Below are 15387 nucleotides of genomic sequence, written 5' to 3' on the forward strand. Positions count from 1 at the left end.
AGACCCCACACAACACTCATTCTGCAAATAGTTATTAAGACCTACTGTGCTCCTGGCATGGGGGATACAGAGTACATACCCTAAAAGCCACACCTCCACCCACCACACAGGAGACCCCTCCAAGTCCCCATGGTCCATTCCCCTCCACACACACCCCTCCTGGTTCCAAAGCTTCCATCCTGCTTCCTGGGGTGGAGGGTGAGCAGAGGGCAGAGAGCATCAGTGGTGGCAAACAAGGCCGGGTGGGGGTCCTGTTGTCTCTGAGCCTCCCTCGGCGTCCTAGCGATTCCTAGATGGGAATCCTGTGACAGCTGGGAGGCCCTGCCCCTGTCCCCTGCCAGCCTGACCACCTTTGTGATGGGCCAAGGGAGCAGGCAGGAGGCCTGGAGAAGATTCTTCAAAGGAAGGCCCTGGCCCCGTCTCTCCTGCCGCATTCAGAGTGGCCCCCAGGGGGTGGGCCTGGCCAGAATAGGGACAGGAGGGGGTATCAGGGTACATTGGAGGATGCTCCAGGTTGAGGGGTCTGGGACCCCAGCAGGGCAGTATTTCCTGAATATTTAGGCCTCTTTTGGGAGAACAAACACCAAAGTCCAGCCGTCAGGTTCAGCCAGGGGCCACCAGGTGCGCAGGCCACAGTGTCCGGCCCTGGCTCCCCTCGCAGCCCTGGGGAGGGGTGGGAGCAGAGGGGCCTGGAGACAGCCATCTGCGTGGCTGTCTCGGCTGCCTTGCCTCCCTGGGGTCACCAGGGGCCGGGATCGATGCTGGGCCCAGCTGCCCAGCGGCGCCCCATTATGAACCCGGCCTGGCTGGGTCTAATTGATTACGCCGGGGTGTCTGTGCGGGCCCAGGTGGTAGGGCCTGGGCAGCCTCTAGCTCCCCTAAGGCACAGCCCGGCTGGCGACAGGGGATGGGAAAGAAAGGAGGCACGGGGCAGGGGCATCTGGGAGCCCCAATTAAGCCACAAGGAGCACAGCCTGGGCTGCCCCTAATTTGGTTTGGGATAATGAACCAGGGAAATTAACTCCCGTGGAACTAGAATTTGGGTCCCATCTGGACTGGGCCCTGATAATAGCCTTTTCTGCCGTCCCTATCCTGTGGATTGGGGATCAGGAGAGTAGGCTCCTCTGTTGAGCATGACCCTCTACAGTTTGCAGGCATTTCTCCTGTGCCCTACCTATGATGTGTGTGTGTGGTGTGTCACCATTACAAGCCCCATTTTATAGGTTGGCTAACTGAGGCCAAGGGGCTGGATCTGGGATTGGAACCCAGATTTTTTTTTTCCTGAGATAGTTTTTTTGTTTTTTGCCTTTAGGGTGGCCAGCTTTAGGAAATAAAAAGACAGGATGTTCAATTATGTCTGAATTTCAGATAAACAATGCATACATTTTCATATAAGTAGGCCCATGCAATATTGGGATATACTTATACTAAAAAGTTTTTTTTTTTGTTTGTCTGAAATTCAAATTTAGCCGTACTTCGTACTTTATCTAACAACCCTATTTATGCCCTTAAAGGTCTTTGGAAGTCCGGGGCTAGAGGAAGTAAACTTTGGGGCCAGTCAGATTTGGGTTGCAACCTAGTTTTGCCACTTTCTCATGTTTGACTGTAGCAGACAGAATAGTGGCTCCCCAGAGACGTCTGTATCTTAATCCCTGAAACCTATGAACATGTTATTTTACACGCAAAAGGGACTTTGTAGATGTGATTAAGTTAAGGATCTTGACATGGGGAGACTACCCTGGACTATCTGGGTGGGCCCAATGTAACTACCAAACTCCAAGCTCATTGCCATCGAGTCGATTCCGACTCACAGCTACCCTACTGGACAGAGCAGAACTGCGCCATAGGGTTTCCAGGGTGGATTCGAACTGCAGACCTTTTGATTAGCAGCCATAGCTCTTAACCATTATGCTACCAGGTTTCCAATGTAACCACAGTGTCTATATAAGAGGGAGGCAGAATCAGATAACGTACTTTGAAGATGGGGGAGGGGGCCATGAGCCAAGCAACGCGGGTGGCCTCTAGAAGCTGGAAAAGGCAAGGGAAAAAATTCTCCTCTGGAGCCTGCAGAAGGAACACAGCTCCACTGAACCTTGATTTTAACCGTATAAGACTTATTTTGGACTTTAGACCTCCAGAACTGGAAGATAATTAATTTGTATTGTTTAAGCCACAATGTTTGTGAGAGTTTGTTACAGCAGCCGTAGGAAACAAATACAGTGGTCTGGGGTGAGTTGCTTAAGCTCCCTGGGCCTCTGTTTCCTCATCTGTAAAATGGGTTGGTCATCCTTTGCACGTGGGGTTAGCATGAGGTTTACCTAGGGCAAAGCAGCCAGATGTAACCCTTAGCTGTGGTTGTTGTAAAACCTCAATGGGCTTTTGAAGGCCTAGCCACAGCCTCCTTCCCCTGGCACCTTGCTTAGCTCTGCCGGAAGCATCTTAATACACCTGGAGAGAGCCCAAAGGAGCAGACCTGCCTTTCCAGGAGATGAGCTGCCCCCAACTTCCAGAGAACAGGGTTCAGAGCACCTCCAAAAGCTGCTCTTCAGAGACCAAGGAGCATGGATATTTGGGTAACCAGATCATTCCCTGTGCCTCAGTTTCCTCAGTGGAATTCAGCATGAACCTGCCTCCCAGAGCCCTTCTGAGGATAGAATCAGATGTAACCACAGGGTCACAGGTGGGGGTCACCTGGCAGGCTGTCAGGGGATGCTAGTTCTCATCCACTAAATTGCTTCCATTTTGCAGATGAGGAAACCGAGGTTAGAGAGGACTTGTGGAAGTTCGCATAGCATGTGGGTGGCAGGCTCTGGACTGGACCCTGGGCCTCCCGACCCAGCTCTGTCCATTGTTGTATGGCCCACCTCCCCGCTTCTCTGTTGGCCGGGGACTCTAGGGCTTATTTTAAATCTTGGGAGTGCAAATGCATCAAGAGCAAAAAGAAAGAGAAGATCCTATATTAAATCTTAGGATAAAGGTCTGAGATGTGCGGCTGATTCCAGGTGTGACAAACATGGCATGGGCATGGGACAAACATGGGTAACCCGGTGAATGAGGACTCACCACCTGGTCTCAGGAGGTGGTGGGGATCTTATTCTGATGGGGCTGGGGCTTGTGCTCAAATCATGCCTGGTGTCCTCTTTGGGGGCTGCTTCAGAGACAGAAAACCAGCCTGCCAAGACATAGTGGGCCTCTCCTTGACTCAGCTTCTCTCTCCTTCCCCTGATTCTCTCTCCCTTCCTTGTGGGATTTGGTGCCAGAGCTCTTGTGGCCTCTCAGGGAGGCAGCTCTCCCTAACGCCCACCATACTTACACCTGTAGTAGATGCTGTTATTCTAGTTCTCATATGGGGAAACTGAGGCTTGGAGCAATGAAGGGATTTGCCCAAACCACTCAGCTGAACCGTGATGAGTGGGGAGGGAAAGGAGTCTCAGGACTGCTGGGTCTCAAACCTTCTGCTCTCCCCTCACCAGGAAGGAGGGATGGTATAGCAATTGCAAATGAAACCCTGGAGTCATGCTGCCTGGGTTCAAATCCCATCCCTGCTTTGCGCTAGATGGGGATGTTGGTAATAGTAGTACCTTGGTCAGAGGACTATTGAAGGGAATTAAAGGGGCAGTTCTACTCTGTCCTATAGGGTTGCTATGAGTCGGAATCAACTCCATGACAATGGGTACAGATAACAGAAGTAAAGTTCTTGGAATGAGGCCAAACACTTAATAGAACTCCTTTAAGCTCTTGCTATCCTTATACTTATTTCCCAGTGAGGGACATACATTGCTGGTGAGACAAGAGTGGCTGTTAAATGGCCCATGGACGTGGCATTAAATAACCTCAGAGGGTCGGTATGAGTCAGAATCAACTCAACGGCTGTGGATTTGTTTTTTTTTAATTTTTAGTTTTTATTTTTGGTTTACAGTGAGAAAACGCATTTCCCTTTAAATTCACATTCAGTCCTATGAATTACACCTGAGGCGAAAGTCTCAGCCAGGTGCTACTGTCCCTTACACCTCCGTGACACTGGCTTATCTTCCTTTTTAACCAAGAGGCACCGGGCTTCAGGTCAGGGTTCTCACAGGCAAAGGGGCTGCCTAGAACTTGTCCTGCATTTGCACTGGGCTCATTTTGGTGGGTACTTTTGTGGCAAATGATATTGACTTCCCACTTACAATGGTGATGGCTAATGTCCTTCCAAAACGAATTGACTTGAGGAACAAGGATGAGTTTGTTTAAAGGGGCTACAAATGGTTAATGTGTTTGGCTGCTAACTGAAAGGTTGGAGGTTCAAGTCCACCAAGAGGTGCCTTGAAGGAAAGGCTTAGCAATCTAGTTCTAAAAAAATCAGCCACTGAAACCCTATGGAGCACGGTTCTACTCTAACATACATGGGGTCACCATGAGTTAGAATCGACTCGATGGCAACTTTTTATTTTTTTAAGCCCTTAATAGCACAGGTGGTGAGCAGGTTAGGCACAAGGGATGAAGGTGGGACTCAGGGGACTGAATTCTGGGCTCACTCCCTTTAACCTTGTCCCATGCCAGCAGCATTGTGGAGGAAGGGAACTTGCCTGTGGCCCTATTCTCTTCTCCAGGGCCTGTCTGTGGCTGTGATGGGTGGGCCTCTTTGCCTGCGTCACCACGTCATACAGGTCAGAAGGTTGGAGAGGGAATTGCCAAAAACATTTAAAAAATTGGGATGGAAAATCTTTGTCTTATAATTTTTTGTCTTTCTGGGACTTTGTGTTCCTAAATATCTAAAACGTGGATCATGTCATGAGCTCACCATGTTTTTAAGAGCGTAGTGCTGTGTTCCAAAAACACCAGCGTGGTTTTGCACCTTTAAAAGAACCTCCAAAAAGGAAATTGTCATTATTTCAGGGATGAGATTTCCTTGTCCTTCACCTCTCTCTCCATCTCCTGCCCCTTCATACTTTTGCTGCTCAAGACTAAGAAACTCTTTAATTTTCTTCTCTCTTGTCTAAATAACCCCTGTCCTGCTAGGGAAAATGCACATTGGTACTATTTTCTGGGAGGGTTTCTAGGGGTCTATCTTTAAGAAACAGATGACCACAATGTCATATAAAGACTCCACCGTAAAAGGGTGTGCATCACGAAGTTCTTTACAACAGCAAACATTTAGAAACAACCTAACAGCCCAACCATGTGGTCGTTTGTTAGTTGCTGTTGAGTTGGATCCCACTCATGGTGACCTCATGTATAACAGAAGAAAATGTTGCCTGGTCCTGTGCCATCCTCACGACTGTTCGTCGATTTAGTCCATTGTTGTGGCTATAATGTCAATCTATCTCAGTGAAGTTTTCCCTGACCTTCAACTTTACCAAACACGATGGCCTTTTCTAGCGATTGGTTTTTCCTCAAGGCGTGTCCAAGCCTAATCATAGAACATTGGTTAAATGAATAATGCTACATCTCCACAAAGGAGCGCTGGTGGTGTAATGGTTAAGTGCTCTGCTGCTGACTGAAAGGTTGGCAGTTCAAACCCACCAAGTGGCTCCTCAGGAGAAAGACCTGGTGATCTGCTTCTATAAAGATGACAGCCAAGAGAACCCTATGGGGGCAGCTCTACTCCGTCACATGGGGTCACTCAGCACCACCTATGACAACAGCAACAACATCCCCACAATGGAACGTTATATGGTCAGACTGTTAACACATTGCAGCATAGTATTTTTTTTTTATTTGAATTTTATTGTGGTAAAATATGTATAACAAAAATTTTGCCATTTTGGCTATTTTTAAGTGTACGACTCGGTGACATTAACTACATTCCCCATGTTGTGCTATCATCACCACTATTTCCAAAACTTTCCCATCACCTCACACAGAAACCATGTACCCCTTTAGCCATAACTCCCATTCCCCCCAGCCCCTTAAAAAAAAACCCAAACCTATTGATATTGAGTTGATTCTGACTCACAGCGACCCCCAGTCCCTAGTAACCATTAATAAACTCTTGTCTCAATGTAAAGAGCCCCACTGGCGCAGCGGTTAAAGCATTCGGCTGCTAACCGAAAAGTGTGCTGTTTGAACCCAGCAGACGCTCTGCAGGAGGAAGATGCGGCAGTCTGCTTCCGTAAGGATCACAACCTTAGGAACCCGGCGGGGCAGTCCTACTCTGTCCTGTAGGGCTGCTGTGAGTAGTCAGAATCGACTTGATGGCAATGGGTTTGAATCGGGTTTTGTCTCTGTGTATTTGCCTAGTCAAGATATTCCATAAAAGTGGGCTCATACAATATGTGTCCTATGGTGTCTGACTTATCTCACGCATCGTCATGTTTTCAAGGATCATTTCTCTTTCTGGGAAACCCTGGTGTCGTAGTGTTTAGGTGCTACAGCTGCTAACCAAGAGGTCGGCAGTTCGAATTCACCAGGTGCTCTTTGGAAACTCTATGGGGCAGTTCTACTCTGTCCTATAGGGTCGCTATGAGTCGGAATCGACTCGACGGCAGTGGGTTTGGTTTTTTTTGTTTTCTCTCTCTGGCCAAATAATACTCGACTGTATGGATGTACCACAATTTGTTGATCCGTTTGTCTGTTGATAGATATCTGCATCGTTTCTGCCTTTGGCTATTGTGAGTAGTACTGCAGTGAGCAGAAGGATTTTAACACCAGGTATGTCAGCTCCATGCGGGCTAAGGTATTGTTGATCCGTGTGCTTTCTATGCTATATCCCATGGGTCTAGCACAGCGCCTGGCATACGGTAGGAGCTCAATAAACATTTGATGAAGGACGAGTGATGAATGAATACTTGACGATACAGCAAGATCTTTATACTACTGCCAAGTTATAAAACAGCGCTAACCTCTGTATATCCTTGTTATGCCATTGTGTGTGGGCATGCATACTGTCTGTAGAGAGAAAAAGTTTAAAGGTAATAAAATGATAAGCTTGGTGAGCAGGAAAGCAGTGGTACGCAGACCCCAAATTCTCGTAAAAAGACCAGACTTAATGGTCTGACTGAGACTAGAAGGACCCCGGTGGTCATGGCGCCCAGACCTTCTGTTAGCACAGGACAGGAACCATTCCCAAAGCCAACTCTTCAGACAGGGAGTGGACTGGACAGTGGGATAGAAAAAGATGCTGGGGAAGAGTGAGCTTCTTGGATCAGGTGGACACTTTAGACTATGTTGGCATCTCCTGCCTGGAGGGGAGGTGAGAGGGTAGAGGGGATTAGAACTGGCGGAATGGACACGAAAAGAGAGTGGAGGGAAGGCGTGGGCTGTCTTATTAGGGGGAGAACAATTAGGAGCATATAGCAAGGTATATATAAATTTTTGTATGAGAGACTGACTTGATTTGTAAACTTTCACTTAAAGCACAATAAAAATTAAAAAAAAAAAAATGATAAGCTTGGTGATTTCCAGACTTGGTGATTTTCATTTCCTTTTCAGTTCTTGCTATTTTCTAAAACGTATTCAATAAATGTGTTACCCCTAAAATGAGAAAACAATGCAAGTGATTTCTTTTTGAAAATGTGCATTTGTGTGTGAAGTGGTGACACTGCAGCCCACCAAGCCCTTTGGAGGACAAGACTCTGAGATTTCCACCTCATTCGTTCAAAGTTCTTTCATTTGAAGGGCCCACGCTTCCTGAAATGCCAGGGTCAGAGTTCCTGAGAATGTTCAGTTCGGAGTCCCAGGGGTCCTGCCAGTCCACGCAGTCCCGGCTCTGCTTCAGGCTCTGACAGCCAGTTCAAAGCTCCGTGACCAAGATGTCAAACCTGGAATTTTAATCCATGACAAAGCGAAGATTTTCTCATGTTTCATGGTGGAAATCCAGGACTCTGTGTGCTCCGGAGCCTGGCCACCCCCATCTGGATGGAGGACCGAGGAGCCAGGAGGACGGAGCTTCCCCCATTGGGTTGGCCTGGCCTGCTTAGTCCGAGTTCACGTGGCTCATGCCACCACTCTGACTCTTTGAGAGCCAGGCTGGAGGCAAGGACTCCTGCTGTCCTTGAGTAAAAAACTAACAAAAAACAAACTACCAAACTTGCTGTCCAGTCAGCTTCTATTCATGGTGACTCCATGTTTGTCGGAGTGGAATTGCACTCCACAGGGTTTTCAATGGCTGTGATCCTACATAAGTAAACCTCCAGGCCTTTCTTCCCCATCTCTGCTGGGTGGATTTGAACCGCTAAACATTTGGTTAATAACCCCCTTGCCATTGAGCCCATTTTGACTCATAGTCACCCTATAGAACAGCGTAGAACTTCCCTGTAGGGTTTCCAAGGCTGTAATCTTTATGGAAGCAGACTGCCACATCTTTCTCCCGCTGAAAGGCTGAGTGGCTCAAACCACCAGCCTTTTGGTTAGCAGCCAAGTGCTTTAACCACTGCACCCCCAGGGCCCCTTTTTTGTTTAATAGCTGATCAGAAATCATTTGTGCCACCCAGAAACCTGAGGACACTTGGGGGTTAAACTCGATAATGGCTAAGAGTACTTTGAAAACAAAACCATTATCCAATGTGGGCTAAAGGAATTTTGGACAGGAGGGATAAAAGGGAGGGGAAGTGGGGAGACTTTGTGTGGGGGGGAGAGATGGGGGAGTGGGAGTCCCCCTGATATTAGCCTCTGTGAAGAAGGCTTTCTTCATCTGTGGGTAAAATTAGTGACACCGGACACACCAGAAGCTGTTAAGATATGGGAAAAACTCCTGTTGCTTCCTTTTTATCCTTTTTTTTTTTTTTCTATACATTTTTTCTCCAGTCTTGGGATTTGAATACAGGAAGGTAAAAATTGCAGGGGTGTCTCACCAAATTCATGCCTAAGGAGCCTTCTTGGAAAATTCTCATAGGTCATTTGGCCAAAATGCGCTGATGTTAGAAACCAGCCCCCATACAGACATGGGCCCCAGGAAACCTCTGGCCATCCATACCCACACTGTGGCCTGTGACAAGTCTCCAAACCCTCCCTCAGTTAGCATGCAGGTCCTTGATCACAGTTGTTATTATGTGCCGCCTCATGGTGACCCCATGTGTGCAGAGTAGAACTGCTCCGTAGGGTTTTTTGGGGGCAGGAATCTTTACTGAAGCAGATTGCCAGTCCTTTCTTCCTTGGAGTGCTGAAGCTGCTGGGTGGGTCTGAATTGCCAACTCGTAGGAGGAGCTGATTGCAAACCACTTGCGCCACCCAGGCTCCTTCTCAGTGGCAGAGGGTGACATCATTCATAACAGGGCAGTACTCTGAATTCAGGCCTGTGTGTCCTGTTGGAATGTGACTGGTGGTTTGAGTAAGGCACTTGAGGAAGGTGGAAGGTCATTTGTGTGCGTGTGGTCGAGCCCAGAACGCCAGGCTGCCCTCAGAGAGAGCCACAAATGTGCCCAGTTAATTCCATAGGCGTGTAGCTGCTGGCCACTCCCAGGTCAGCCTGTAGGCCGGACGTCTGTTACCCGTCCTCCCCCTCCTGGGGGCTGTCCACAGTACTTGGCTCAGCAGGTCTTGGGATGATTCTCCCACAACCCCCCTCCGGATTCCCTGGGTTGGGCTCCCCTTCTTCCTCTCTGGGGTTGGGGGCAGGAGTCATCGGCAGAGCTTGCTTGTCAAGTTCTCTGCAGAGCTGGGGAGCCTGTGTTTTGGGGGTGGCACCCATATGATGAAGGGAAGCAACTACTTCTGGTTTCTCTTCAGGAACCCGGAAATTCGTTCTTAATGGTATTAAAAAAACAACCTCAGCGAAGACTTGAGTCCACTGTGTTTCCTGGAAACCACTCCTTTCTCCTCCTTCTCTTCTCTCTCCTCCCATTCTGCCTGGTTTGCTCCAGTGGATTCCAGTGTTATTCTCAGCTTTTCTTTTTGGCCATGACAACACTGGTTCCAGATGAGAACAGCTGGGGTGGGCTGGGGGCCTGGATCCCCCTTTCTCTGTTTTTTGCCATCCACGCTACAGGGGCACTTGAGGGGACTTCATGGAACTCCCAGGGTTTGAGAACCACTGGCAGGACCTCTAGCTCCCCTATGTGTGACTCACACTACAGAGGCGCTTGAGGGGACTTCATGGAACCACCAGGGTTCCATAGAAGACAGTTTGAGAACCAACGACAGGACCTCTAGCTCCCTCATCTGTGGCTCATAGCTGGTTGGGGTATCAGCTCCGCCCCAGCCTTGTTGTGTGGGGCAGCTCCTTGCTTCTCTGGGCCTCAGTTTCCCCACTTTTTCCAGAACCCCAGAGCTCATACGAACCTAGTTGAAAAACAAGCCCCTCCTCTGACAGTGAGGAAAACCGGAGGCCCAGAGAGGGCACTCCCTGAGCCAGGACACACAGCCCTGTCCTGAGGTAGAAAGGGTCAAGGCTGCTGATCCCATCAGGGAGAAATCTCTGCCTTGTCCCAGGTGGGCACCCTCCCCCGCTGCTGTCACCCAGCAGGTCCTGAGGAAGGCCAGGTTTTGGCTTCTACACTCCAGCCCTACTTCCCCTGATGCCACAGTGCCGGCTCTTTTCCGGTCTGGGAGGACCAGCCCTCTCCGGGTATTTCTTTTCTTTCTGTAAAAGGGGAAGCAGCTCTCCAGGGCTGTGTGTGATGACTTGCCGACCAGAACTTCTTTCCTGCTATTTAAGGATTAAGACAGTGAATTCCTTCTCTGGGCTGAAATGGTGCAAATACCAGGCTCCCTGGGGAAGGAGGAACAGCCGCTGGGCCCTCCCCTGGGTCTCTACCGGAGTTATAAGCAGGCTGAAGACTGGGGAAGGACCTTCTGGCTTCAGGTGATATCCAGCCCCTCTCTGCAAGGTCTAGTGGGCTGGGGCCCCCTTCCTTCCACTGGGATTGGGGACAGGAGGCAGCTTCGTTTTCCTGACGACAACAAAGGGTTGCGAGCCTTCTTGGTGGAGAGCCTACAGTTTCTGAACCTGCCCCACGCTGGGCCTTCTACTTTTTTTTTTTTTTTGGCTTTCCCTTTCTGAGTCAGTATCCTCATCTCTAAATCAGGAGTCATCATAAAGCCCCAGCACTGGGCCAGGCACATGAGAGGTACTTGATATGTTACCGGAATAAGGTTCTTGCCTCTCACTGGTCAAGAATGAGCAGGTAAAGCACTTAGTTTTCCACATGAGCAAAGCTTTATTGAAGAGGCTTGCAAGCAGAGATGAGGAAGGCCTAGACCAACAGTTACCCTCATCTCACAAAACAAAAAACGGGCCGAGTTTTTAAAAGTTCTTGGGGGGGAAAGATTCATAGGCACAGTTGCGGATATGTTAGTTAACTAAGGTGCAGGCACAGCAGCTTTCCAAGATGGCTCCTGTCCCGGAGGCCTCTGGGATTCGTAGCAGGACTTATTATGGGGTGTTGTGCCTGTGCAGTCTCTCACTCCCCTGGTTTGATTCCCCGGCTGGGGCTGTATCCCCTCACTGCCCCTGGTGGAAGATCACTCAGAGGTCACAGGTGGATGTTCTGCGCGTGTCCCTGGGGCTGGTTTTCTCCAGCTGCTTCTGAAAGGCAACTTTAAAGAAGTTTGTGAGATATTTTTAGATACCCTGCCCCACTGTTCTGGGGAATGGGATTGTTTCTGCGCCCTGGCCTATTTCTTGTTACTTTGTTTGCAGATTTGGGGGCCCCTCTGTTCCTGTCTTACTAAGTCTCTAGGTTCCATACTCAAGCCCCTATTACCTCCCTGATAGTATAGTCTATTTCTCTTTTACTGGCTTCTCCTCTAACCACACCAGCCTCTTCGCTGTTTCTCAGACAGGCACCCTCCGATCTCAGGGCCTTCGCTCCCTCTCTTAGATACATCAGCGCTACAATTATTACTACTGCTGTTGTTGTTAGTTGCTCTTGAGTCGGCTCAACTCATGGCAACCCCAGGCACAACTCAACTAAACGCTGCCCGGTCCTGTGCCATCCCCATGGACGGTTGCCGAGCTGACCTTTTTCATTGGCTGATTTTTGGCAGTAGATCTCCAGGCCTTTGTTCCTAGTCCATCTTAGTCTGGAAGCCTCAGTGAAACCTGTTCAGCATCATAGCAACGTTCAAGCCTCCACTGACAGATGGGTGGTAGCTGTGCATGAGGTGCATTGCCTGGGGATTGAACATGGGTCTCCCGCATGGAAGACGAGAATTCTATCACTGAGCCACCAATATCCTCGCAGTACTGTTACTATTCCTATAATTGCTATAAAGTTTAGTTGAAGAAGACACCTCCCTACCCTCAAGAAACTGGTGGGGGACCTGTCTGGAGCAAGGGAGAATGAAGAAAACCAAAGACACAAGGGAAAGATTAGTTCAAAGGACTAATGGACCACAACCACCACAGCGTCCACCAGACTGAGTCCAACACAACTAGATGGTGCCCAGCTATCACCATTGACTACTCTGACAGGGATCACAATAGAGGGTCCTGGACAGGGCTGGAGAAAAATGTAGAACAAAATTCAAACTCACAATAAAAGACCAGACTTACTTACTGGTCTGACAGAGACTGGAGAAACCCTGAGAGTATGGCTTCTGGACACCCTTTTAACTCAGTACTGAAGTCACTTCTGAGGTTCACCCTTTAGCCAAAGATTAGACAGGCCCATAAAACAAACTATAATACACATAGCTCAACCATGTATTCGAGACTGAATGGGCACCCTAGCCCAGGGGCAAGAATGAGAAGGCAGGAGGGGACAGGAAAGCTGGACGAATGGAATGGGGAACCCAAGGTCGAGAAGGGGAGAGTGATGACACATCACGGGGTTGGCAACCAACATCACAAAATAATATGTGTATTAATTGTTTAATGAGAAACTAATTTGGTCTGTAAATCTTCACCTAAATCATAATAATAATAATAAGGAATTAGTGGGGCAATTGGGTAGAGAGCCGAGAAAAGGATTAGCAGTTAGGGCCATAAGTGCTCTAACCAACCAGTGGGGGAGCAGGGAAAGTGGCTCAGCTGAGACCTGAGTGAGAGATAGGGGTCAGCCAGGTGAAGAAGCAGGGAGGCAAGGAAGGGTGCTTGAGGCAGAGGGAACAGCATGGGCAAAGGCCTGGCTGGGAAACAGATCATCTCTCGTCCAAGGGTCAAAAAACCCTTAGCAGGTCTGGGGTGTGGCACAGGTCCCCAGGTGGCAATAACCTATGTTTGTGGTCTGAACCCACCCAGCAGCACCATGAAAGAAAGGCATGGAAATCTGCTTCTGGGAAGATTACAGCCAAAAAAGCCCTATGAAGTATTCTACTCTGTACACATGGGATCCCTAAGAGCGGGAATTGACTCAATTGTGATAGGCTTGGGTTTTTTTTGGGGAGGGAGCATGGTGCATGAGGGAGCAGGGTCAAGACGTAAGATTGGGGTACCCTTAGAGGCCATCATGCGTCATGCTGTGAGCATGGCAAGCAGCAGTACAGTTTCCCCCAAAGATTTGCATTTTAAGCAATGAATGATACCTTTACCCCAAAGGACAATTGCCAGTGGTGGGCTTGACCAGTGGAGGAGGGGGCTGTTCTTTGAGGACACAGGCGTTGAGCAAGGGCCAGTGACACAATGTGTGGCCAAGTGGGGCCTTCCAGGGTTGGGAGTGGCGCAGCAAAGAAAAGCAGGTCAATTAGTGAAAGTTTTGATTAAAGATTCTGCAGAAGAATCCTGATCAAAAGGGGGAAAATGTAGAGCAGAATTTCAAATTTGCAATGGAATCCAGACTTTCTGAAGTCACTGAGGCTGGATGAACCCCCAAAACTATTTCTATTAGATATTCTTTAAGCTTTAAACCAAAATTATCCACTGAAGTCTTCTCTGAACCAAACAATAGCTTATCTTAATAAGTTCTGTCTGCTTTGAGCATTGCACTCTTTTAAAGAATTACCTATGTGAGGTCGAATTGATGGCAGCAACTCTGAGGGTCAGATGGGGAGCTTAGGGGGAAGTGAGTTTAAGATAATGGTGGTGGAATGATTTGGAAAAAGACGATGAGAATGGTGGAACAACTTGAATGTAATCAATGTCACTGAATTGAAATATATGTCAAAACTGTTAAAATGTATATTTTTGGCTGTGTACACTTTCTCCGGAAACCCTGGTGGTGTAGTGGTTAAGTGCTACGGCTGCTAACCAAGGGGTCAGCAGTTCGAATCCTCCAGGCACTCCTTGGAAACTCTATGGGGCAGTTCTACTCTGTTCTATAAGGTCACTATGAGTCGGGATCAACTTGATGGCAGTGGGTTTGGACTCTTTCTCTAAAAAAAAGAAAAGCAAGTCAAGTGACGCAATTATTACGAAGAGCAGAGCGTGCCCTCTAATTTCTGACTCCCTGTTTAATGTGCCAGTTAAGCAGGTGTAATCGGTAGCAGCTGGGTAGGGGATCTTGAGGCTTCCCTGGGACGTCAGGGAACTGAAATGTAAGGCTCCATGAGGTGGCAGAACGTGGGTGTCCTAAGCATGGCTACTAGCGTGGGCAAGAGGGCCTGGGCTGCCCTGCAGGGGTCTGTAGTGGGAGGGCAGGGTGGAAATCTGGTCTGGGGGAGCCCTGGGTCACAGAGATTTATAGTTTACAAAGTGCCTCATTAGTAACGGACTCTCCAGCATAGCATGGTGGTGGCTCTGGGTTCTGAAGCCAGAGATTTGGGTCCAAATCCCCCACTCCCACCTGTCGATAGCTGCCTGTCCTTGGAGTGGATTTTCTTATCTGTAAAATGGGTCTAAGGAACCCTGGTGGCACAATAGTTCAGTGCTCAGCTGCTAACCGGAAGGCTGGCAACTTCAACTCATCAGCCACTCTACTGGAGGAGAAAACTGGCGATCTGCTCTCGTGAGGATTACAGCCTAGAAAACCCTATGGGGCAGTTCTGCTCTGTTATATAGGATTGCTGTGAGTCAGAATCGACTTGATGGCAAGCAGCAATGACAACAAAATGAGTCTGTCACATTCCTGCCACCTAGTGTTGTCAGGGAGACCCTGAGCGGTGCAAATGGTTGACGCTCTCGGTTGCTAACCAAAGGGTTGGTTGGAGTCCACCCAGAGGTGCCTTGAAAGATGCTGATTTGGTGAGCTATTTCCACAAAATCAGCCATTGAAAACCCTACAGAACACGGTTCTACTCTGACACGCATGGGTTTGCCACGAGTGAGTTGACTTGATGGCAACTGATTTTACTAGTGATGTTGTTGGGAAGGGTGCATGGTAGGATGCATGTGAAGTGCCCTCACGGCTGGTGCACACAGTAAAAGGTGCCCCCAAAATGTCAGCTACGTGGTAACACGATGATGATTCTAAGCCAATGCCTTCTGATCTACGCCTGGCCGGGGTGGGGGTGGCTCTAGGGCACACAGCAGCTCATGTACAGAATGCATTGATGGGTTCGCTCTACCAACATTCATGGAGGCTGTGGGGGCAGAAGCTGTGTCAGGAGGGGACAATGGCAAGACAATGCACTGGCCCTGCTGACAAGTCA

This window comes from Elephas maximus, chromosome 22 (assembly GCF_024166365.1).
Source record: "Elephas maximus indicus isolate mEleMax1 chromosome 22, mEleMax1 primary haplotype, whole genome shotgun sequence".
Lineage (NCBI taxonomy): Eukaryota > Metazoa > Chordata > Mammalia > Proboscidea > Elephantidae > Elephas > Elephas maximus.